Genomic DNA, 24,295 nt, shown 5'->3' on the forward strand with positions numbered 1-24,295 from the left:
GAAAGGCATTAGTGCTATGACAGGGTCTGAAGAAGAAGAAGAAGAAGACGGAAAAAAATATATATAAAAAGAAAAAGAGAGAGAGAGAGAGAGACTGACTTAGTGAGCGAGTGAGTGAGAGAGTGAGAGTGAGTGAGAGTGAATGAGTGAGTGAGTGATTGAGTGAGTGAGTGAGTGAGTGAGAACAAATGAGTTAAAGCAAGTGAGTGAGAGAGATCGAATGAATGAAAGTCTGAATGACAGAAAGAAAAAAGGATGAAGAAAGAAGCATGAAGAAAAAAAAATGTATATGGAGTTGCTGACATGAGTGCAATCTACAAAGCCGTTGAGGCTGATCCTCATGGGAGGATTATTGCACCAGGACCCTTAGCACTTTTAAAATGCCATTCAATGCCACGGGCTAGATGTAAACTGCAGATGACCATGTTGTGGTAGTTACCATGGATACCCAAGTGATGTGTGAGCTAACACATAGGCCCAACAGATTCCAAGAAGGCCAGAATCACCAGCGGCACCACCATCGATTGTCAGGTCACCCGGATTCAGCAAATACCAGAGTCCAAAATGATGCAGGTTTATACTGTTAATTTTCAGTTTATCGTTACAGTTGGTGTTATTCCATGTCGGAAGGGACGCAGCTACAGCCAGTGGGGTAACTAGAGACAGGCAGGCAGCTATGTGCAACAAAGGTAGGCGTGTTGTTTTCATATGCAGATCTGAAATATTGTCTTATATGCAAGAGGAGGAGTGATGGGGGTTCAGGCAAAAGCCAGGCTATGGATTGCATTGCTAAATGCTCCATCAGAGTGCAATGGTCGCCTGTCCTTTTTTTAAGTGATGATGTGGGTTTAGCCTGTGCTGTATGTATGTATGGGTGGCTGACTGCCACCCACCCAGAAAGTGTATGGGAGGCTGGTTGGCTGCCAGCCTTCCTTCCATTCCTATGAGTAATGTGAGTGCTCATGAAGGGGACATGGTTGGGTCCACCCCTTTCCCGGTTATCCCCTCTAGGCCTTTTGGCTTAGATCAAGTGTAAAAAAAGAAAGGATCTTGCGACAGATCGCATCCTGAGGCACGTTTTTTTTTTGTGTGAATACTTGCACTTGGGTGACTTGTGAGCACATACTGATACATACGTTCCCTATCTGGGGACCATAAATTAAATGGATTTTTGAGAAAGGGAGCTGATTTGGAAGCTTGCTTCTGTCGCCCTATGCATTGACCCGATGTGGCAGTATCTTCGGGTAGTGAACAGTGCACCACCCCATTCCAGTGTTAAACAAGAAAGATTCTCATTTAATCCTCCGTGGGTGAGAATTTGAGTTTGAGAATTGGAGACCAAAATGATGAGTTGCACTGACTGGTTTATGAACGTCTATTCATTTAGCGTTTTAATGACCATGTTTGCACACTGATTGGTGTAAAAAAATAAATTAAAACTAAATAATAATAATCTAGCACACCTGTGCAGGTTTGACATGACATGACAGGTAGCTGTCTTGTGGGTGGTGCTGAATCCTGTTAAATGACATGAGGGTCTCATGCCTATACACAAGGGTGTGTCATTGCTGTTGCTTGACCATGCATTGGTTTCTGTGGTCAGTGAATGATAAAAACAAAATTTACCATCCATTGATGGATGGGAAATCCGCCATGAGGCATTTGTTTTTAGAAACTGCTGCTCACAACCAATGTTGCAATGGAGTGTCTCCATCTGCTGGTGGTATTGGAAAGGCATTAGTGCTATGACAGGGTCTGAAGAAGAAGAAGAAGAAGACGGAAAAAAATATATATAAAAAGAAAAAGAGAGAGAGAGAGAGAGAGAGAGACTGACTTAGTGAGCGAGTGAGTGAGAGAGTGAGAGTGAGTGAGAGTGAATGAGTGAGTGAGTGATTGAGTGAGTGAGTGAGTGAGAACAAATGAGTTAAAGCAAGTGAGTGAGAGAGATCGAATGAATGAAAGTCTGAATGACAGAAAGAAAAAAGGATGAAGAAAGAAGCATGAAGAAAAAAAAATGTATATGGAGTTGCTGACATGAGTGCAATCTACAAAGCCGTTGAGGCTGATCCTCATGGAAGGATTATTGCACCAGGACCCTTAGCACTTTTAAAATGCCATTCAATGCCACGGGCTAGATGTAAACTGCAGATGACCATGTTGTGGTAGTTACCATGGATACCCAAGTGATGTGTGAGCTAACACATAGGCCCAACAGATTCCAAGAAGGCCAGAATCACCAGCGGCACCACCATCGATTGTCAGGTCACCCGGATTCAGCAAATACCAGAGTCCAAAATGATGCAGGTTTATACTGTTAATTTTCAGTTTATCGTTACAGTTGGTGTTATTCCATGTCGGAAGGGACGCAGCTACAGCCAGTGGGGTAACTAGAGACAGGCAGGCAGCTATGTGCAACAAAGGTAGGCGTGTTGTTTTCATATGCAGATCTGAAATATTGTCTTATATGCAAGAGGAGGAGTGATGGGGGTTCAGGCAAAAGCCAGGCTATGGATTGCATTGCTAAATGCTCCATCAGAGTGCAATGGTCGCCTGTCCTTTTTTTAAGTGATGATGTGGGTTTAGCCTGTGCTGTATGTATGTATGGGTGGCTGACTGCCACCCACCCAGAAAGTGTATAGGAGGCTGGTTGGCTGCCAGCCTTCCTTCCATTCCTATGAGTAATGTGAGTGCTCATAAAGGGGACATGGTTGGGTCCACCCCTTTCCCGGTTATCCCCTCTAGGCCTTTTGGCTTAGATCAAGTGTAAAAAAAGAAAGGATCTTGCGACAGATCGCATCCTGAGGCACGTTTTTTTTTGTGTGAATACTTGCACTTGGGTGACTTGTGAGCACATACTGATACATACGTTCCCTATCTGGGGCCATAAATTAAATGGATTTTTGAGAAAGGGAGCTGATTTGGAAGCTTGCTTCTGTCGCCCTATGCATTGACCCGATGTGGCAGTATCTTCGGGTAGTGAACAGTGCACCACCCCATTCCAGTGTTAAACAAGAAAGATTCTCATTTAATCCTCCGTGGGTGAGAATTTGAGTTTGAGAATTGGAGACCAAAATGATGAGTTGCACTGACTGGTTTATGAACGTCTATTCATTTAGCGTTTTAATGACCATGTTTGCACACTGATTGGTGTAAAAAAATAAAATAAAACTAAATAATAATAATCTAGCACACCTGTGCAGGTTTGACATGACATGACAGGTAGCTGTCTTGTGGGTGGTGCTGAATCCTGTTAAATGACATGAGGGTCTCATGCCTATACACAAGGGTGTGTCATTGCTGTTGCTTGACCATGCATTGGTTTCTGTGGTCAGTGAATGATAAAAACAAAATTTACCATCCATTGATGGATGGGAAATCCGCCATGAGGCATTTGTTTTTAGAAACTGCTGCTCACAACCAATGTTGCAATGGAGTGTCTCCATCTGCTGGTGGTATTGGAAAGGCATTAGTGCTATGACAGGGTCTGAAGAAGAAGAAGAAGAAGACGGAAAAAAATATATATAAAAAGAAAAAGAGAGAGAGAGAGAGAGACTGACTTAGTGAGCGAGTGAGTGAGAGAGTGAGAGTGAGTGAGAGTGAATGAGTGAGTGAGTGATTGAGTGAGTGAGTGAGTGAGTGAGAACAAATGAGTTAAAGCAAGTGAGTGAGAGAGATCGAATGAATGAAAGTCTGAATGACAGAAAGAAAAAAGGATGAAGAAAGAAGCATGAAGAAAAAAAAATGTATATGGAGTTGCTGACATGAGTGCAATCTACAAAGCCGTTGAGGCTGATCCTCATGGGAGGATTATTGCACCAGGACCCTTAGCACTTTTAAAATGCCATTCAATGCCACGGGCTAGATGTAAACTGCAGATGACCATGTTGTGGTAGTTACCATGGATACCCAAGTGATGTGTGAGCTAACACATAGGCCCAACAGATTCCAAGAAGGCCAGAATCACCAGCGGCACCACCATCGATTGTCAGGTCACCCGGATTCAGCAAATACCAGAGTCCAAAATGATGCAGGTTTATACTGTTAATTTTCAGTTTATCGTTACAGTTGGTGTTATTCCATGTCGGAAGGGACGCAGCTACAGCCAGTGGGGTAACTAGAGACAGGCAGGCAGCTATGTGCAACAAAGGTAGGCGTGTTGTTTTCATATGCAGATCTGAAATATTGTCTTATATGCAAGAGGAGGAGTGATGGGGGTTCAGGCAAAAGCCAGGCTATGGATTGCATTGCTAAATGCTCCATCAGAGTGCAATGGTCGCCTGTCCTTTTTTTAAGTGATGATGTGGGTTTAGCCTGTGCTGTATGTATGTATGGGTGGCTGACTGCCACCCACCCAGAAAGTGTATGGGAGGCTGGTTGGCTGCCAGCCTTCCTTCCATTCCTATGAGTAATGTGAGTGCTCATGAAGGGGACATGGTTGGGTCCACCCCTTTCCCGGTTATCCCCTCTAGGCCTTTTGGCTTAGATCAAGTGTAAAAAAAGAAAGGATCTTGCGACAGATCGCATCCTGAGGCACGTTTTTTTTTTGTGTGAATACTTGCACTTGGGTGACTTGTGAGCACATACTGATACATACGTTCCCTATCTGGGGACCATAAATTAAATGGATTTTTGAGAAAGGGAGCTGATTTGGAAGCTTGCTTCTGTCGCCCTATGCATTGACCCGATGTGGCAGTATCTTCGGGTAGTGAACAGTGCACCACCCCATTCCAGTGTTAAACAAGAAAGATTCTCATTTAATCCTCCGTGGGTGAGAATTTGAGTTTGAGAATTGGAGACCAAAATGATGAGTTGCACTGACTGGTTTATGAACGTCTATTCATTTAGCGTTTTAATGACCATGTTTGCACACTGATTGGTGTAAAAAAATAAATTAAAACTAAATAATAATAATCTAGCACACCTGTGCAGGTTTGACATGACATGACAGGTAGCTGTCTTGTGGGTGGTGCTGAATCCTGTTAAATGACATGAGGGTCTCATGCCTATACACAAGGGTGTGTCATTGCTGTTGCTTGACCATGCATTGGTTTCTGTGGTCAGTGAATGATAAAAACAAAATTTACCATCCATTGATGGATGGGAAATCCGCCATGAGGCATTTGTTTTTAGAAACTGCTGCTCACAACCAATGTTGCAATGGAGTGTCTCCATCTGCTGGTGGTATTGGAAAGGCATTAGTGCTATGACAGGGTCTGAAGAAGAAGAAGAAGAAGACGGAAAAAAATATATATAAAAAGAAAAAGAGAGAGAGAGAGAGAGAGAGAGACTGACTTAGTGAGCGAGTGAGTGAGAGAGTGAGAGTGAGTGAGAGTGAATGAGTGAGTGAGTGATTGAGTGAGTGAGTGAGTGAGAACAAATGAGTTAAAGCAAGTGAGTGAGAGAGATCGAATGAATGAAAGTCTGAATGACAGAAAGAAAAAAGGATGAAGAAAGAAGCATGAAGAAAAAAAAATGTATATGGAGTTGCTGACATGAGTGCAATCTACAAAGCCGTTGAGGCTGATCCTCATGGAAGGATTATTGCACCAGGACCCTTAGCACTTTTAAAATGCCATTCAATGCCACGGGCTAGATGTAAACTGCAGATGACCATGTTGTGGTAGTTACCATGGATACCCAAGTGATGGTTGAGCTAACACATAGGCCCAACAGATTCCAAGAAGGCCAGAATCACCAGCGGCACCACCATCGATTGTCAGGTCACCCGGATTCAGCAAATACCAGAGTCCAAAATGATGCAGGTTTATACTGTTAATTTTCAGTTTATCGTTACAGTTGGTGTTATTCCATGTCGGAAGGGACGCAGCTACAGCCAGTGGGGTAACTAGAGACAGGCAGGCAGCTATGTGCAACAAAGGTAGGCGTGTTGTTTTCATATGCAGATCTGAAATATTGTCTTATATGCAAGAGGAGGAGTGATGGGGGTTCAGGCAAAAGCCAGGCTATGGATTGCATTGCTAAATGCTCCATCAGAGTGCAATGGTCGCCTGTCCTTTTTTTAAGTGATGATGTGGGTTTAGCCTGTGCTGTATGTATGTATGGGTGGCTGACTGCCACCCACCCAGAAAGTGTATAGGAGGCTGGTTGGCTGCCAGCCTTCCTTCCATTCCTATGAGTAATGTGAGTGCTCATAAAGGGGACATGGTTGGGTCCACCCCTTTCCCGGTTATCCCCTCTAGGCCTTTTGGCTTAGATCAAGTGTAAAAAAAGAAAGGATCTTGCGACAGATCGCATCCTGAGGCACGTTTTTTTTTGTGTGAATACTTGCACTTGGGTGACTTGTGAGCACATACTGATACATACGTTCCCTATCTGGGGACCATAAATTAAATGGATTTTTGAGAAAGGGAGCTGATTTGGAAGCTTGCTTCTGTCGCCCTATGCATTGACCCGATGTGGCAGTATCTTCGGGTAGTGAACAGTGCACCAAACCATTCCAGTGTTAAACAAGAAAGATTCTCATTTAATCCTCCGTGGGTGAGAATTTGAGTTTGAGAATTGGAGACCAAAATGATGAGTTGCACTGACTGGTTTATGAACGTCTATTCATTTAGCGTTTTAATGACCATGTTTGCACACTGATTGGTGTAAAAAAATAAAATAAAACTAAATAATAATAATCTAGCACACCTGTGCAGGTTTGACATGACATGACAGGTAGCTGTCTTGTGGGTGGTGCTGAATCCTGTTAAATGACATGAGGGTCTCATGCCTATACACAAGGGTGTGTCATTGCTGTTGCTTGACCATGCATTGGTTTCTGTGGTCAGTGAATGATAAAAACAAAATTTACCATCCATTGATGGATGGGAAATCCGCCATGAGGCATTTGTTTTTAGAAACTGCTGCTCACAACCAATGTTGCAATGGAGTGTCTCCATCTGCTGGTGGTATTGGAAAGGCATTAGTGCTATGACAGGGTCTGAAGAAGAAGAAGAAGAAGACGGAAAAAAATATATATAAAAAGAAAAAGAGAGAGAGAGAGAGACTGACTTAGTGAGCGAGTGAGTGAGAGAGTGAGAGTGAGTGAGAGTGAATGAGTGAGTGAGTGAGTGAGTGAGTGAGAACAAATGAGTTAAAGCAAGTGAGTGAGAGAGATCGAATGAATGAAAGTCTGAATGACAGAAAGAAAAAAGGATGAAGAAAGAAGCATGAAGAAAAAAAAATGTATATGGAGTTGCTGACATGAGTGCAATCTACAAAGCCGTTGAGGCTGATCCTCATGGGAGGATTATTGCACCAGGACCCTTAGCACTTTTAAAATGCCATTCAATGCCACGGGCTAGATGTAAACTGCAGATGACCATGTTGTGGTAGTTACCATGGATACCCAAGTGATGTGTGAGCTAACACATAGGCCCAACAGATTCCAAGAAGGCCAGAATCACCAGCGGCACCACCATCGATTGTCAGGTCACCCGGATTCAGCAAATACCAGAGTCCAAAATGATGCAGGTTTATACTGTTAATTTTCAGTTTATCGTTACAGTTGGTGTTATTCCATGTCGGAAGGGACGCAGCTACAGCCAGTGGGGTAACTAGAGACAGGCAGGCAGCTATGTGCAACAAAGGTAGGCGTGTTGTTTTCATATGCAGATCTGAAATATTGTCTTATATGCAAGAGGAGGAGTGATGGGGGTTCAGGCAAAAGCCAGGCTATGGATTGCATTGCTAAATGCTCCATCAGAGTGCAATGGTCGCCTGTCCTTTTTTTAAGTGATGATGTGGGTTTAGCCTGTGCTGTATGTATGTATGGGTGGCTGACTGCCACCCACCCAGAAAGTGTATGGGAGGCTGGTTGGCTGCCAGCCTTCCTTCAATTCCTATGAGTAATGTGAGTGCTCATGAAGGGGACATGGTTGGGTCCACCCCTTTCCCGGTTATCCCCTCTAGGCCTTTTGGCTTAGATCAAGTGTAAAAAAAAGAAAGGATCTTGCGACAGATCGCATCCTGAGGCACGTTTTTTTTTGTGTGAATACTTGCACTTGGGTGACTTGTGAGCACATACTGATACATACGTTCCCTATCTGGGGACCATAAATTAAATGGATTTTTGAGAAAGGGAGCTGATTTGGAAGCTTGCTTCTGTCGCCCTATGCATTGACCCGATGTGGCAGTATCTTCGGGTAGTGAACAGTGCACCACCCCATTCCAGTGTTAAACAAGAAAGATTCTCATTTAATCCTCCGTGGGTGAGAATTTGAGTTTGAGAATTGGAGACCAAAATGATGAGTTGCACTGACTGGTTTATGAACGTCTATTCATTTAGCGTTTTAATGACCATGTTTGCACACTGATTGGTGTAAAAAAAAAAAATAAAACTAAATAATAATAATCTAGCACACCTGTGCAGGTTTGACATGACATGACAGGTAGCTGTCTTGTGGGTGGTGCTGAATCCTGTTAAATGACATGAGGGTCTCATGCCTATACACAAGGGTGTGTCATTGCTGTTGCTTGACCATGCATTGGTTTCTGTGGTCAGTGAATGATAAAAACAAAATTTACCATCCATTGATGGATGGGAAATCCGCCATGAGGCATTTGTTTTTAGAAACTGCTGCTCACAACCAATGTTGCAATGGAGTGTCTCCATCTGCTGGTGGTATTGGAAAGGCATTAGTGCTATGACAGGGTCTGAAGAAGAAGAAGAAGAAGACGGAAAAAAATATATATAAAAAGAAAAAGAGAGAGAGAGAGAGAGACTGACTTAGTGAGCGAGTGAGTGAGAGAGTGAGAGTGAGTGAGAGTGAATGAGTGAGTGAGTGATTGAGTGAGTGAGTGAGTGAGAACAAATGAGTTAAAGCAAGTGAGTGAGAGAGATCGAATGAATGAAAGTCTGAATGACAGAAAGAAAAAAGGATGAAGAAAGAAGCATGAAGAAAAAAAAATGTATATGGAGTTGCTGACATGAGTGCAATCTACAAAGCCGTTGAGGCTGATCCTCATGGGAGGATTATTGCACCAGGACCCTTAGCACTTTTAAAATGACATTCAATGCCACGGGCTAGATGTAAACTGCAGATGACCATGTTGTGGTAGTTACCATGGATACCCAAGTGATGTGTGAGCTAACACATAGGCCCAACAGATTCCAAGAAGGCCAGAATCACCAGCGGCACCACCATCGATTGTCAGGTCACCCGGATTCAGCAAATACCAGAGTCCAAAATGATGCAGGTTTATACTGTTAATTTTCAGTTTATCGTTACAGTTGGTGTTATTCCATGTCGGAAGGGACGCAGCTACAGCCAGTGGGGTAACTAGAGACAGGCAGGCAGCTATGTGCAACAAAGGTAGGCGTGTTGTTTTCATATGCAGATCTGAAATATTGTCTTATATGCAAGAGGAGGAGTGATGGGGGTTCAGGCAAAAGCCAGGCTATGGATTGCATTGCTAAATGCTCCATCAGAGTGCAATGGTCGCCTGTCCTTTTTTTAAGTGATGATGTGGGTTTAGCCTGTGCTGTATGTATGTATGGGTGGCTGACTGCCACCCACCCAGAAAGTGTATGGGAGGCTGGTTGGCTGCCAGCCTTCCTTCCATTCCTATGAGTAATGTGAGTGCTCATGAAGGGGACATGGTTGGGTCCACCCCTTTCCCGGTTATCCCCTCTAGGCCTTTTGGCTTAGATCAAGTGTAAAAAAAGAAAGGATCTTGCGACAGATCGCATCCTGAGGCACGTTTTTTTTGGTGTGAATACTTGCACTTGGGTGACTTGTGAGCACATACTGATACATACGTTCCCTATCTGGGGACCATAAATTAAATGGATTTTTGAGAAAGGGAGCTGATTTGGAAGCTTGCTTCTGTCGCCCTATGCATTGACCCGATGTGGCAGTATCTTCGGGTAGTGAACAGTGCACCACCCCATTCCAGTGTTAAACAAGAAAGATTCTCATTTAATCCTCCGTGGGTGAGAATTTGAGTTTGAGAATTGGAGACCAAAATGATGAGTTGCACTGACTGGTTTATGAACGTCTATTCATTTAGCGTTTTAATGACCATGTTTGCACACTGATTGGTGTAAAAAAATAAAATAAAACTAAATAATAATAATCTAGCACACCTGTGCAGGTTTGACATGACATGACAGGTAGCTGTCTTGTGGGTGGTGCTGAATCCTGTTAAATGACATGAGGGTCTCATGCCTATACACAAGGGTGTGTCATTGCTGTTGCTTGACCATGCATTGGTTTCTGTGGTCAGTGAATGATAAAAACAAAATTTACCATCCATTGATGGATGGGAAATCCGCCATGAGGCATTTGTTTTTAGAAACTGCTGCTCACAACCAATGTTGCAATGGAGTGTCTCCATCTGCTGGTGGTATTGGAAAGGCATTAGTGCTATGACAGGGTCTGAAGAAGAAGAAGAAGAAGACGGAAAAAAATATATATAAAAAGAAAAAGAGAGAGAGAGAGAGAGAGACTGACTTAGTGAGCGAGTGAGTGAGAGAGTGAGAGTGAGTGAGAGTGAATGAGTGAGTGAGTGATTGAGTGAGTGAGTGAGTGAGTGAGAACAAATGAGTTAAAGCAAGTGAGTGAGAGAGATCGAATGAATGAAAGTCTGAATGACAGAAAGAAAAAAGGATGAAGAAAGAAGCATGAAGAAAAAAAAATGTATATGGAGTTGCTGACATGAGTGCAATCTACAAAGCCGTTGAGGCTGATCCTCATGGGAGGATTATTGCACCAGGACCCTTAGCACTTTTAAAATGCCATTCAATGCCACGGGCTAGATGTAAACTGCAGATGACCATGTTGTGGTAGTTACCATGGATACGCAAGTGATGTGTGAGCTAACACATAGGCCCAACAGATTCCAAGAAGGCCAGAATCACCAGCGGCACCACCATCGATTGTCAGGTCACCCGGATTCAGCAAATACCAGAGTCCAAAATGATGCAGGTTTATACTGTTAATTTTCAGTTTATCGTTACAGTTGGTGTTATTCCATGTCGGAAGGGACGCAGCTACAGCCAGTGGGGTAACTAGAGACAGGCAGGCAGCTATGTGCAACAAAGGTAGGCGTGTTGTTTTCATATGCAGATCTGAAATATTGTCTTATATGCAAGAGGAGGAGTGATGGGGGTTCAGGCAAAAGCCAGGCTATGGATTGCATTGCTAAATGCTCCATCAGAGTGCAATGGTCGCCTGTCCTTTTTTTAAGTGATGATGTGGGTTTAGCCTGTGCTGTATGTATGTATGGGTGGCTGACTGCCACCCACCCAGAAAGTGTATGGGAGGCTGGTTGGCTGCCAGCCTTCCTTCCATTCCTATGAGTAATGTGAGTGCTCATGAAGGGGACATGGTTGGGTCCACCCCTTTCCCGGTTATCCCCTCTAGGCCTTTTGGCTTAGATCAAGTGTAAAAAAAGAAAGGATCTTGCGACAGATCGCATCCTGAGGCACGTTTTTTTTGGTGTGAATACTTGCACTTGGGTGACTTGTGAGCACATACTGATACATACGTTCTCTATCTGGGGACCATAAATTAAATGGAATTTTGAGAAAGGGAGCTGATTTGGAAGCTTGCTTCTGTCGCCCTATGCATTGACCCGATGTGGCAGTATCTTCGGGTAGTGAACAGTGCACCACCCCATTCCAGTGTTAAACAAGAAAGATTCTCATTTAATCCTCCGTGGGTGAGAATTTGAGTTTGAGAATTGGAGACCAAAATGATGAGTTGCACTGACTGGTTTATGAACGTCTATTCATTTAGCGTTTTAATGACCATGTTTGCACACTGATTGGTGTAAAAAAATAAAATAAAACTAAATAATAATAATCTAGCACACCTGTGCAGGTTTGACATGACATGACAGGTAGCTGTCTTGTGGGTGGTGCTGAATCCTGTTAAATGACATGAGGGTCTCATGCCTATACACAAGGGTGTGTCATTGCTGTTGCTTGACCATGCATTGGTTTCTGTGGTCAGTGAATGATAAAAACAAAATTTACCATCCATTGATGGATGGGAAATCCGCCATGAGGCATTTGTTTTTAGAAACTGCTGCTCACAACCAATGTTGCAATGGAGTGTCTCCATCTGCTGGTGGTATTGGAAAGGCATTAGTGCTATGACAGGGTCTGAAGAAGAAGAAGACGGAAAAAAATATATATAAAAAGAAAAAGAGAGAGAGAGAGAGAGACTGACTTAGTGAGCGAGTGAGTGAGAGAGTGAGAGTGAGTGAGAGTGAATGAGTGAGTGAGTGATTGAGTGAGTGAGTGAGTGAGTGAGAACAAATGAGTTAAAGCAAGTGAGTGAGAGAGATCGAATGAATGAAAGTCTGAATGACAGAAAGAAAAAAGGATGAAGAAAGAAGCATGAAGAAAAAAAAATGTATATGGAGTTGCTGACATGAGTGCAATCTACAAAGCCGTTGAGGCTGATCCTCATGGGAGGATTATTGCACCAGGACCCTTAGCACTTTTAAAATGCCATTCAATGCCACGGGCTAGATGTAAACTGCAGATGACCATGTTGTGGTAGTTACCATGGATACCCAAGTGATGTGTGAGCTAACACATAGGCCCAACAGATTCCAAGAAGGCCAGAATCACCAGCGGCACCACCATCGATTGTCAGGTCACCCGGATTCAGCAAATACCAGAGTCCAAAATGATGCAGGTTTATACTGTTAATTTTCAGTTTATCGTTACAGTTGGTGTTATTCCATGTCGGAAGGGACGCAGCTACAGCCAGTGGGGTAACTAGAGACAGGCAGGCAGCTATGTGCAACAAAGGTAGGCGTGTTGTTTTCATATGCAGATCTGAAATATTGTCTTATATGCAAGAGGAGGAGTGATGGGGGTTCAGGCAAAAGCCAGGCTATGGATTGCATTGCTAAATGCTCCATCAGAGTGCAATGGTCGCCTGTCCTTTTTTTAAGTGATGATGTGGGTTTAGCCTGTGCTTTTTTGTATGTATGGGTGGCTGACTGCCACCCACCCAGAAAGTGTATGGGAGGCTGGTTGGCTGCCAGCCTTCCTTCCATTCCTATGAGTAATGTGAGTGCTCATGAAGGGGACATGGTTGGGTCCACCCCTTTCCCGGTTATCCCCTCTAGGCCTTTTGGCTTAGATCAAGTGTAAAAAAAGAAAGGATCTTGCGACAGATCGCATCCTGAGGCACGTTTTTTTTTTTGTGTGAATACTTGCACTTGGGTGACTTGTGAGCACATACTGATACATACGTTCCCTATCTGGGGACCATAAATTAAATGGATTTTTGAGAAAGGGAGCTGATTTGGAAGCTTGCTTCTGTCGCCCTATGCATTGACCCGATGTGGCAGTATCTTCGGGTAGTGAACAGTGCACCACCCCATTCCAGTGTTAAACAAGAAAGATTCTCATTTAATCCTCCGTGGGTGAGAATTTGAGTTTGAGAATTGGAGACCAAAATGATGAGTTGCACTGACTGGTTTATGAACGTCTATTCATTTAGCGTTTTAATGACCATGTTTGCACACTGATTGGTGTAAAAAAATAAAATAAAACTAAATAATAATAATCTAGCACACCTGTGCAGGTTTGACATGACATGACAGGTAGCTGTCTTGTGGGTGGTGCTGAATCCTGTTAAATGACATGAGGGTCTCATGCCTATACACAAGGGTGTGTCATTGCTGTTGCTTGACCATGCATTGGTTTCTGTGGTCAGTGAATGATAAAAACAAAATTTACCATCCATTGATGGATGGGAAATCCGCCATGAGGCATTTGTTTTTAGAAACTGCTGCTCACAACCAATGTTGCAATGGAGTGTCTCCATCTGCTGGTGGTATTGGAAAGGCATTAGTGCTATGACAGGGTCTGAAGAAGAAGAAGAAGAAGACGGAAAAAAATATATATAAAAAGAAAAAGAGAGAGAGAGAGAGACTGACTTAGTGAGCGAGTGAGTGAGAGAGTGAGAGTGAGTGAGAGTGAATGAGTGAGTGAGTGATTGAGTGAGTGAGTGAGTGAGAACAAATGAGTTAAAGCAAGTGAGTGAGAGAGATCGAATGAATGAAAGTCTGAATGACAGAAAGAAAAAAGGATGAAGAAAGAAGCATGAAGAAAAAAAAATGTATATGGAGTTGCTGACATGAGTGCAATCTACAAAGCCGTTGAGGCTGATCCTCATGGGAGGATTATTGCACCAGGACCCTTAGCACTTTTAAAATGCCATTCAATGCCACGGGCTAGATGTAAACTGCAGATGACCATGTTGTGGTAGTTACCATGGATACCCAAGTGATGTGTGAGCTAACACATAGGCCCAACAGATTCCAAGAAGGCCAGAATCACCAGCGGCACCACCATCGATTGTCAGGTCACCCGGATTCAGCAAATACCAGAGTCCAAAATGATGCAGGTTTATACTGTTAATTTTCAGTTTATCGTTACAGTTGGTGTTATTCCATGTCGGAAGGGACGCAGCTACAGCCAGTGGGGTAACTAGAGACAGGCAGGCAGCTATGTGCAACAAAGGTAGGCGTGTTGTTTTCATATGCAGATCTGAAATATTGTCTTATATGCAAGAGGAGGAGTGATGGGGGTTCAGGCAAAAGCCAGGCTATGGATTGCATTGCTAAATGCTCCATCAGAGTGCAATGGTCGCCTGTCCTTTTTTTAAGTGATGATGTGGGTTTAGCCTGTGCTGTATGTATGTATGGGTGGCTGACTGCCACCCACCCAGAAAGTGTATGGGAGGCTGGTTGGCTGCCAGCCTTCCTTCCATTCCTATGAGTAATGTGAGTGCTCATGAAGGGGACATGGTTGGGTCCACCCCTTTCCCGGTTATCCCCTCTAGGCCTTTTGGCTTAGATCAAGTGTAAAAAAAGAAAGGATCTTGCGACAGATCGCATCCTGAGGCACGTTTTTTTTTTTTTGTGTGAATACTTGCACTTGGGTGACTTGTGAGCACATACTGATACATACGTTCCCTATCTGGGGACCATAAATTAAATGGATTTTTGAGAAAGGGAGCTGATTTGGAAGCTTGCTTCTGTCGCCCTATGCATTGACCCGATGTGGCAGTATCTTCGGGTAGTGAACAGTGCACCACCCCATTCCAGTGTTAAACAAGAAAGATTCTCATTTAATCCTCCGTGGGTGAGAATTTGAGTTTGAGAATTGGAGACCAAAATGATGAGTTGCACTGACTGGTTTATGAACGTCTATTCATTTAGCGTTTTAATGACCATGTTTGCACACTGATTGGTGTAAAAAAATAAAATAAAACTAAATAATAATAATCTAGCACACCTGTGCAGGTTTGACATGACATGACAGGTAGCTGTCTTGTGGGTGGTGCTGAATCCTGTTAAATGACATGAGGGTCTCATGCCTATACACAAGGGTGTGTCATTGCTGTTGCTTGACCATGCATTGGTTTCTGTGGTCAGTGAATGATAAAAACAAAATTTACCATCCATTGATGGATGGGAAATCCGCCATGAGGCATTTGTTTTTAGAAACTGCTGCTCACAACCAATGTTGCAATGGAGTGTCTCCATCTGCTGGTGGTATTGGAAAGGCATTAGTGCTATGACAGGGTCTGAAGAAGAAGAAGAAGAAGAAGAAGACGGAAAAAAATATATATAAAAAGAAAAAGAGAGAGAGAGAGAGAGACTGACTTAGTGAGCGAGTGAGTGAGAGAGTGAGAGTGAGTGAGAGTGAATGAGTGAGTGAGTGAGTGATTGAGTGAGTGAGTGAGTGAGTGAGAACAAATGAGTTAAAGCAAGTGAGTGAGAGAGATCGAATGAATGAAAGTCTGAATGACAGAAAGAAAAAAGGATGAAGAAAGAAGCATGAAGAAAAAAAAATGTATATGGAGTTGCTAACATGAGTGCAATCTACAAAGCCGTTGAGGCTGATCCTCATGGGAGGATTATTGCACCAGGACCCTTAGCACTTTTAAAATGCCATTCAATGCCACGGGCTAGATGTAAACTGCAGATGACCATGTTGTGGTAGTTACCATGGATACCCAAGTGATGTGTGAGCTAACACATAGGCCCAACAGATTCCAAGAAGGCCAGAATCACCAGCGGCACCACCATCGATTGTCAGGTCACCCGGATTCAGCAAATACCAGAGTCCAAAATGATGCAGGTTTATACTGTTAATTTTCAGTTTATCGTTACAGTTGGTGTTATTCCATGTCGGAAGGGACGCAGCTACAGCCAGTGGGGTAACTAGAGACAGGCAGGCAGCTATGTGCAACAAAGGTAGGCGTGTTGTTTTCATATGCAGATCTGAAATATTGTCTTATATGCAAGAGGAGGAGTGATGGGGGTTCAGGCAAATGCCAGGCTATGGATTGCATTGCTAAATGCTCCATCAGAGTGCAATGGTCGCCTGTCCTTTTTTTAAGTGATGATGTGGGTTTAGCCTGTGCTGTATGTATGTATGGGTGGCTGACTGCCACCCACCCAGAAAGTGTATGGGAGGCTGGTTGGCTGCCAGCCTTCCTTCCATTCCTATGAGTAATGTGAGTGCTCATGAAGGGGACATGGTTGGGTCCACCCCTTTCCCGGTTATCCCCTCTAGGCCTTTTGGCTTAGATCAAGTGTAAAAAAAGAAAGGATCTTGCGACAGATCGCATCCTGAGGCACGTTTTTTTTTGTGTGAATACTTGCACTTGGGTGACTTGTGAGCACATACTGATACATACGTTCCCTATCTGGGGACCATAAATTAAATGGATTTTTGAGAAAGGGAGCTGATTTGGAAGCTTGCTTCTGTCGCCCTATGCATTGACCCGATGTGGCAGTATCTTCGGGTAGTGAACAGTGCACCACCCCATTCCAGTGTTAAACAAGAAAGATTCTCATTTAATCCTCCGTGGGTGAGAATTTGAGTTTGAGAATTGGAGACCAAAATGATGAGTTGCACTGACTGGTTTATGAACGTCTATTCATTTAGCGTTTTAATGACCATGTTTGCACACTGATTGGTGTAAAAAAATAAAATAAAACTAAATAATAATAATCTAGCACACCTGTGCAGGTTTGACATGACATGACAGGTAGCTGTCTTGTGGGTGGTGCTGAATCCTGTTAAATGACATGAGGGTCTCATGCCTATACACAAGGGTGTGTCATTGCTGTTGCTTGACCATGCATTGGTTTCTGTGGTCAGTGAATGATAAAAACAAAATTTACCATCCATTGATGGATGGGAAATCCGCCATGAGGCATTTGTTTTTAGAAACTGCTGCTCACAACCAATGTTGCAATGGAGTGTCTCCATCTGCTGGTGGTATTGGAAAGGCATTAGTGCTATGACAGGGTCTGAAGAAGAAGAAGAAGAAGAAGAAGAAGACGGAAAAAAATATATATAAAAAGAAAAAGAGAGAGAGAGAGAGAGAGAGACTGACTTAGTGAGCGAGTGAGTGAGAGAGTGAGAGTGAGTGAGAGTGAATGAGTGAGTGAGTGATTGAGTGAGTGAGTGAGTGAGAACAAATGAGTTAAAGCAAGTGAGTGAGAGAGATCGAATGAATGAAAGTCTGAATGACAGAAAGAAAAAAGGATGAAGAAAGAAGCATGAAGAAAAAAAAATGTATATGGAGTTGCTGACATGAGTGCAATCTACAAAGCCGTTGAGGCTGATCCTCATGGGAGGATTATTGCACCAGGACCCTTAGCACTTTTAAAATGCCATTCAATGCCACGGGCTAGATGTAAACTGCAGATGACCATGTTGTGGTAGTTACCATGGATACCCAAGTGATGTGTGAGCTAACACATAGGCCCAACAGATTCCAAGAAGGCCAGAATCACCAGCGGCACCACCATCGATTGTCAGGTCACCCGGATTCAGCAAATACCAGAGTCCAAAATGATGCAGGTTTATACTGTTAATTTTCAGTTTATCGTTACAGTTGGTGTTATTCCATGTCGGAAGGGACGCAGCTACAGCCAGTGGGGTAACTAGAGACAGGCAGGCAGCTATGTGCAACAAAGGTAGGCGTGTTGTTTTCATATGCAGATCTGAAATATTGTCTTATATGCAAGAGGAGGAGTGATGGGGGTTCAGGCAAAAGCCAGGCTATGGATTGCATTGCTAAATGCTCCATCAGAGTGCAATGGTCGCCTGTCCTTTTTTTAAGTGATGATGTGGGTTTAGCCTGTGCTGTATGTATGTATGGGTGGCTGACTGCCACCCACCCAGAAAGTGTATGGGAGGCTGGTTGGCTGCCAGCCTTCCTTCCATTCCTATGAGTAATGTGAGTGCTCATGAAGGGGACATGGTTGGGTCCACCCCTTTCCCGGTTATCCCCTCTAGGCCTTTTGGCTTAGATCAAGTGTAAAAAAAGAAAGGATCTTGCGACAGATCGTATCCTGAGGCACGTTTTTTTTTTGTGTGAATACTTGCACTTGGGTGACTTGTGAGCACATACTGATACATACGTTCCCTATCTGGGGACCATAAATTAAATGGATTTTTGAGAAAGGGAGCTGATTTGGAAGCTTGCTTCTGTCGCCCTATGCATTGACCCGATGTGGCAGTATCTTCGGGTAGTGAACAGTGCACCACCCCATTCCAGTGTTAAACAAGAAAGATTCTCATTTAATCCTCCGTGGGTGAGAATTTGAGTTTGAGAATTGGAGACCAAAATGATGAGTTGCACTGACTGGTTTATGAACGTCTATTCATTTAGCGTTTTAATGACCATGTTTGCACACTGATTGGTGTAAAAAAATAAAATAAAACTAAATAATAATAATCTAGCACACCTGTGCAGGTTTGACATGACATGACAGGTAGCTGTCTTGTGGGTGGTGCTGAATCCTGTTAAATGACATGAGGGTCTCATGCCTATACACAAGGGTGTGTCATTGCTGTTGCTTGACCATGCATTGGTTTCTGTGGTCAGTGAATGATAAAAACAAAATTTACCATCCATTGATGGATGGGAAATCCGCCATGAGGCATTTGTTTTTAGAAACTGCTGCTCACAACCAATGTTGCAATGGAGTGTCTCCATCTGCTGGTGGTATTGGAAAGGCATTAGTGCTATGACAGGGTCTGAAGAAGAAGAAGAAGAAGAAGAAGAAGAAGACGGAAAAAAATATATATAAAAAGAAAAAGAGAGAGAGAGAGAGAGACTGACTTAGTGAGCGAGTGAGTGAGAGAGTGAGAGTGAGTGAGAGTGAATGAGTGAGTGAGTGATTGAGTGAGTGAGTGAGTGAGTGAGAACAAATGAGTTAAAGCAAGTGAGTGAGAGAGATCGAATGAATGAAAGTCTGAATGACAGAAAGAAAAAAGGATGAAGAAAGAAGCATGAAGAAAAAAAAATGTATATGGAGTTGCTAACATGAGTGCAATCTACAAAGCCGTTGAGGCTGATCCTCATGGGAGGATTATTGCACCAGGACCCTTAGCACTTTTAAAATGCCATTCAATGCCACGGGCTAGATGTAAACTGCAGATGACCATGTTGTGGTAGTTACCATGGATACCCAAGTGATGTGTGAGCTAACACATAGGCCCAACAGATTCCAAGAAGGCCAGAATCACCAGCGGCACCACCATCGATTGTCAGGTCACCCGGATTCAGCAAATACCAGAGTCCAAAATGATGCAGGTTTATACTGTTAATTTTCAGTTTATCGTTACAGTTGGTGTTATTCCATGTCGGAAGGGACGCAGCTACAGCCAGTGGGGTAACTAGAGACAGGCAGGCAGCTATGTGCAACAAAGGTAGGCGTGTTGTTTTCATATGCAGATCTGAAATATTGTCTTATATGCAAGAGGAGGAGTGATGGGGGTTCAGGCAAAAGCCAGGCTATGGATTGCATTGCTAAATGCTCCATCAGAGTGCAATGGTCGCCTGTCCTTTTTTTAAGTGATGATGTGGGTTTAGCCTGTGCTGTATGTATGTATGGGTGGCTGACTGCCACCCACCCAGAAAGTGTATGGGAGGCTGGTTGGCTGCCAGCCTTCCTTCCATTCCTATGAGTAATGTGAGTGCTCATGAAGGGGACATGGTTGGGTCCACCCCTTTCCCGGTTATCCCCTCTAGGCCTTTTGGCTTAGATCAAGTGTAAAAAAAGAAAGGATCTTGCGACAGATCGCATCCTGAGGCACGTTTTTTTTTGTGTGAATACTTGCACTTGGGTGACTTGTGAGCACATACTGATACATACGTTCCCTATCTGGGGACCATAAATTAAATGGATTTTTGAGAAAGGGAGCTGATTTGGAAGCTTGCTTCTGTCGCCCTATGCATTGACCCGATGTGGCAGTATCTTCGGGTAGTGAACAGTGCACCACCCCATTCCAGTGTTAAACAAGAAAGATTCTCATTTAATCCTCCGTGGGTGAGAATTTGAGTTTGAGAATTGGAGACCAAAATGATGAGTTGCACTGACTGGTTTATGAACGTCTATTCATTTAGCGTTTTAATGACCATGTTTGCACACTGATTGGTGTAAAAAAATAAAATAAAACTAAATAATAATAATCTAGCACACCTGTGCAGGTTTGACATGACATGACAGGTAGCTGTCTTGTGGGTGGTGCTGAATCCTGTTAAATGACATGAGGGTCTCATGCCTATACACAAGGGTGTGTCATTGCTGTTGCTTGACCATGCATTGGTTTCTGTGGTCAGTGAATGATAAAAACAAAATTTACCATCCATTGATGGATGGGAAATCCGCCATGAGGCATTTGTTTTTAGAAACTGCTGCTCACAACCAATGTTGCAATGGAGTGTCTCCATCTGCTGGTGGTATTGGAAAGGCATTAGTGCTATGACAGGGTCTGAAGAAGAAGAAGAAGAAGAAGACGGAAAAAAATATATATAAAAAGAAAAAGAGAGAGAGAGAGAGAGACTGACTTAGTGAGCGAGTGAGTGAGAGAGTGAGAGTGAGTGAGAGTGAATGAGTGAGTGAGTGATTGAGTGAGTGAGTGAGTGAGTGAGTGAGAACAAATGAGTTAAAGCAAGTGAGTGAGAGAGATCGAATGAATGAAAGTCTGAATGACAGAAAGAAAAAAGGATGAAGAAAGAAGCATGAAGAAAAAAAAATGTATATGGAGTTGCTGACATGAGTGCAATCTACAAAGCCGTTGAGGCTGATCCTCATGGGAGGATTATTGCACCAGGACCCTTAGCACTTTTAAAATGCCATTCAATGCCACGGGCTAGATGTAAACTGCAGATGACCATGTTGTGGTAGTTACCATGGATACCCAAGTGATGTGTGAGCTAACACATAGGCCCAACAGATTCCAAGAAGGCCAGAATCACCAGCGGCACCACCATCGATTGTCAGGTCACCCGGATTCAGCAAATACCAGAGTCCAAAATGATGCAGGTTTATACTGTTAATTTTCAGTTTATCGTTACAGTTGGTGTTATTCCATGTCGGAAGGGACGCAGCTACAGCCAGTGGGGTAACTAGAGACAGGCAGGCAGCTATGTGCAACAAAGGTAGGCGTGTTGTTTTCATATGCAGATCTGAAATATTGTCTTATATGCAAGAGGAGGAGTGATGGGGGTTCAGGCAAAAGCCAGGCTATGGATTGCATTGCTAAATGCTCCATCAGAGTGCAATGGTCGCCTGTCCTTTTTTTAAGTGATGATGTGGGTTTAGCCTGTGCTGTATGTATGTATGGGTGGCTGACTGCCACCCACCCAGAAAGTGTATGGGAGGCTGGTTGGCTGCCAGCCTTCCTTCCATTCCTATGAGTAATGTGAGTGCTCATGAAGGGGACATGGTTGGGTCCACCCCTTTCCCGGTTATCCCCTCTAGGCCTTTTGGCTTAGATCAAGTGTAAAAAAAGAAAGGATCTTGCGACAGATCGCATCCTGAGGCACGTTTTTTTTTGTGTGAATACTTGCACTTGGGTGACTTGTGAGCACATACTGATACATACGTTCCCTATCTGGGGACCATAAATTAAATGGATTTTTGAGAAAGGGAGCTGATTTGGAAGCTTGCTTCTGTCGCCCTATGCATTGACCCGATGTGGCAGTATCTTCGGGTAGTGAACAGTGCACCACCCCATTCCAGTGTTAAACAAGAAAGATTCTCATTTAATCCTCCGTGGGTGAGAACTTGAGTTTGAGAATTGGAGACCAAAATGATGAGTTGCACTGACTGGTTTATGAACGTCTATTCATTTAGCGTTTTAATGACCATGTTTGCACACTGATTGGTGTAAAAAAATAAAATAAAACTAAATAATAATAATCTAGCACACCTGTGCAGGTTTGACATGACATGACAGGTAGCTGTCTTGTGGGTGGTGCTGAATCCTGTTAAATGACATGAGGGTCTCATGCCTATACACAAGGGTGTGTCATTGCTGTTGCTTGACCATGCATTGGTTTCTGTGGTCAGTGAATGATAAAAACAAAATTTACCATCCATTGATGGATGGGAAATCCGCCATGAGGCATTTGTTTTTAGAAACTGCTGCTCACAACCAATGTTGCAATGGAGTGTCTCCATCTGCTGGTGGTATTGGAAAGGCATTAGTGCTATGACAGGGTCTGAAGAAGAAGAAGAAGAAGACGGAAAAAAATATATATAAAAAGAAAAAGAGAGAGAGAGAGAGAGACTGACTTAGTGAGCGAGTGAGTGAGAGAGTGAGAGTGAGTGAGAGTGAATGAGTGAGTGAGTGATTGAGTGAGTGAGTGAGTGAGTGAGAACAAATGAGTTAAAGCAAGTGAGTGAGAGAGATCGAATGAATGAAAGTCTGAATGACAGAAAGAAAAAAGGATGAAGAAAGAAGCATGAAGAAAAAAAAATGTATATGGAGTTGCTGACATGAGTGCAATCTACAAAGCCGTTGAGGCTGATCCTCATGGGAGGATTATTGCACCAGGACCCTTAGCACTTTTAAAATGCCATTCAATGCCACGGGCTAGATGTAAACTGCAGATGACCATGTTGTGGTAGTTACCATGGATACCCAAGTGATGTGTGAGCTAACACATAGGCCCAACAGATTCCAAGAAGGCCAGAATCACCAGCGGCACCACCATCGATTGTCAGGTCACCCGGATTCAGCAAATACCAGAGTCCAAAATGATGCAGGTTTATACTGTTAATTTTCAGTTTATTGTTACAGTTGGTGTTATTCCATGTCGGAAGGGACGCAGCTACAGCCAGTGGGGTAACTAGAGACAGGCAGGCAGCTATGTGCAACAAAGGTAGGCGTGTTGTTTTCATATGCAGATCTGAAATATTGTCTTATATGCAAGAGGAGGAGTGATGGGGGTTCAGGCAAAAGCCAGGCTATGGATTGCATTGCTAAATGCTCCATCAGAGTGCAATGGTCGCCTGTCCTTTTTTTAAGTGATGATGTGGGTTTAGCCTGTGCTGTATGTATGTATGGGTGGCTGACTGCCACCCACCCAGAAAGTGTATGGGAGGCTGGTTGGCTGCCAGCCTTCCTTCCATTCCTATGAGTAATGTGAGTGCTCATGAAGGGGACATGGTTGGGTCCACCCCTTTCCCAGTTATCCCCTCTAGGCCTTGTGGCTTGGATCAAGTGTAAAAAAAGAAAGGATTTTGCGACAGATCGCATCCTGAGGCACGTTTTTTTTTGTGTGAATACTTGCACTTGGGTGACTTGTGAGCACATACTGATACATTTGTTCCCTATCTGGGGACCATAAATTAAATGGATTTTTGAGAAAGGGAGCTGATTTGGAAGCTTGCTTCTGTCGCCCTATGCATTGACCCGATGTGGCAGTATCTTCGGGTAGTGAACAGTGCACCACCCCATTCCAGTGTTAAACAAGAAAGATTCTCATTTAATCCTCCGTGGGTGAGAATTTGAGTTTGAGAATTGGAGACCAAAATGATGAGTTGCACTGACTGGTTTATGAACGTCTATTCATTTAGCGTTTTAATGACCATGTTTGCACACTGATTGGTGTAAAAAAATAAATTAAAACTAAATAATAATAATCTAGCACACCTGTGCAGGTTTGACATGACATGACAGGTAGCTGTCTTGTGGGTGGTGCTGAATCCTGTTAAATGACATGAGGGTCTCATGCCTATACACAAGGGTGTGTCATTGCTGTTGCTTGACCATGCATTGGTTTCTGTGGTCAGTGAATGATAAAAACAAAATTTACCATCCATTGATGGATGGGAAATCCGCCATGAGGCATTTGTTTTTAGAAACTGCTGCTCACAACCAATGTTGCAATGGAGTGTCTCCATCTGCTGGTGGTATTGGAAAGGCATTAGTGCTATGACAGGGTCTGAAGAAGAAGAAGAAGAAGACGGAAAAAAATATATATAAAAAGAAAAAGAG

The 24,295-nt window shown here is 43.3% G+C and overlaps 14 pseudogenes; all 14 read left to right on the forward strand.

The window, feature by feature from the left end:
- The first annotated feature begins 1,000 nt into the window (after positions 1 to 1,000).
- On the forward strand, positions 1,001 to 1,265 carry LOC130288087 (U2 spliceosomal RNA; annotated as a pseudogene).
- Positions 1,266 to 2,731: 1,466 nt separating this feature from the next.
- Positions 2,732 to 2,994, forward strand: LOC130289431 (U2 spliceosomal RNA; annotated as a pseudogene).
- A 1,464-nt stretch (positions 2,995 to 4,458) lies between these two features.
- Positions 4,459 to 4,723, forward strand: LOC130288088 (U2 spliceosomal RNA; annotated as a pseudogene).
- A 1,466-nt stretch (positions 4,724 to 6,189) lies between these two features.
- Positions 6,190 to 6,453, forward strand: LOC130288409 (U2 spliceosomal RNA; annotated as a pseudogene).
- A 1,450-nt stretch (positions 6,454 to 7,903) lies between these two features.
- LOC130288578 (U2 spliceosomal RNA) lies at positions 7,904 to 8,168 on the forward strand (annotated as a pseudogene).
- A 1,460-nt stretch (positions 8,169 to 9,628) lies between these two features.
- Positions 9,629 to 9,892, forward strand: LOC130290041 (U2 spliceosomal RNA; annotated as a pseudogene).
- Positions 9,893 to 11,358: 1,466 nt separating this feature from the next.
- On the forward strand, positions 11,359 to 11,622 carry LOC130289631 (U2 spliceosomal RNA; annotated as a pseudogene).
- A 1,459-nt stretch (positions 11,623 to 13,081) lies between these two features.
- Positions 13,082 to 13,347, forward strand: LOC130288341 (U2 spliceosomal RNA; annotated as a pseudogene).
- A 1,458-nt stretch (positions 13,348 to 14,805) lies between these two features.
- Positions 14,806 to 15,073, forward strand: LOC130288498 (U2 spliceosomal RNA; annotated as a pseudogene).
- Positions 15,074 to 16,547: 1,474 nt separating this feature from the next.
- LOC130287109 (U2 spliceosomal RNA) lies at positions 16,548 to 16,811 on the forward strand (annotated as a pseudogene).
- A 1,473-nt stretch (positions 16,812 to 18,284) lies between these two features.
- LOC130288197 (U2 spliceosomal RNA) lies at positions 18,285 to 18,549 on the forward strand (annotated as a pseudogene).
- Positions 18,550 to 20,025: 1,476 nt separating this feature from the next.
- Positions 20,026 to 20,289, forward strand: LOC130287110 (U2 spliceosomal RNA; annotated as a pseudogene).
- A 1,471-nt stretch (positions 20,290 to 21,760) lies between these two features.
- LOC130287111 (U2 spliceosomal RNA) lies at positions 21,761 to 22,024 on the forward strand (annotated as a pseudogene).
- A 1,464-nt stretch (positions 22,025 to 23,488) lies between these two features.
- LOC130289624 (U2 spliceosomal RNA) lies at positions 23,489 to 23,752 on the forward strand (annotated as a pseudogene).
- Positions 23,753 to 24,295: the final 543 nt, after the last annotated feature.

This window comes from Hyla sarda, chromosome 8 (assembly GCF_029499605.1).
Source record: "Hyla sarda isolate aHylSar1 chromosome 8, aHylSar1.hap1, whole genome shotgun sequence".
Lineage (NCBI taxonomy): Eukaryota > Metazoa > Chordata > Amphibia > Anura > Hylidae > Hyla > Hyla sarda.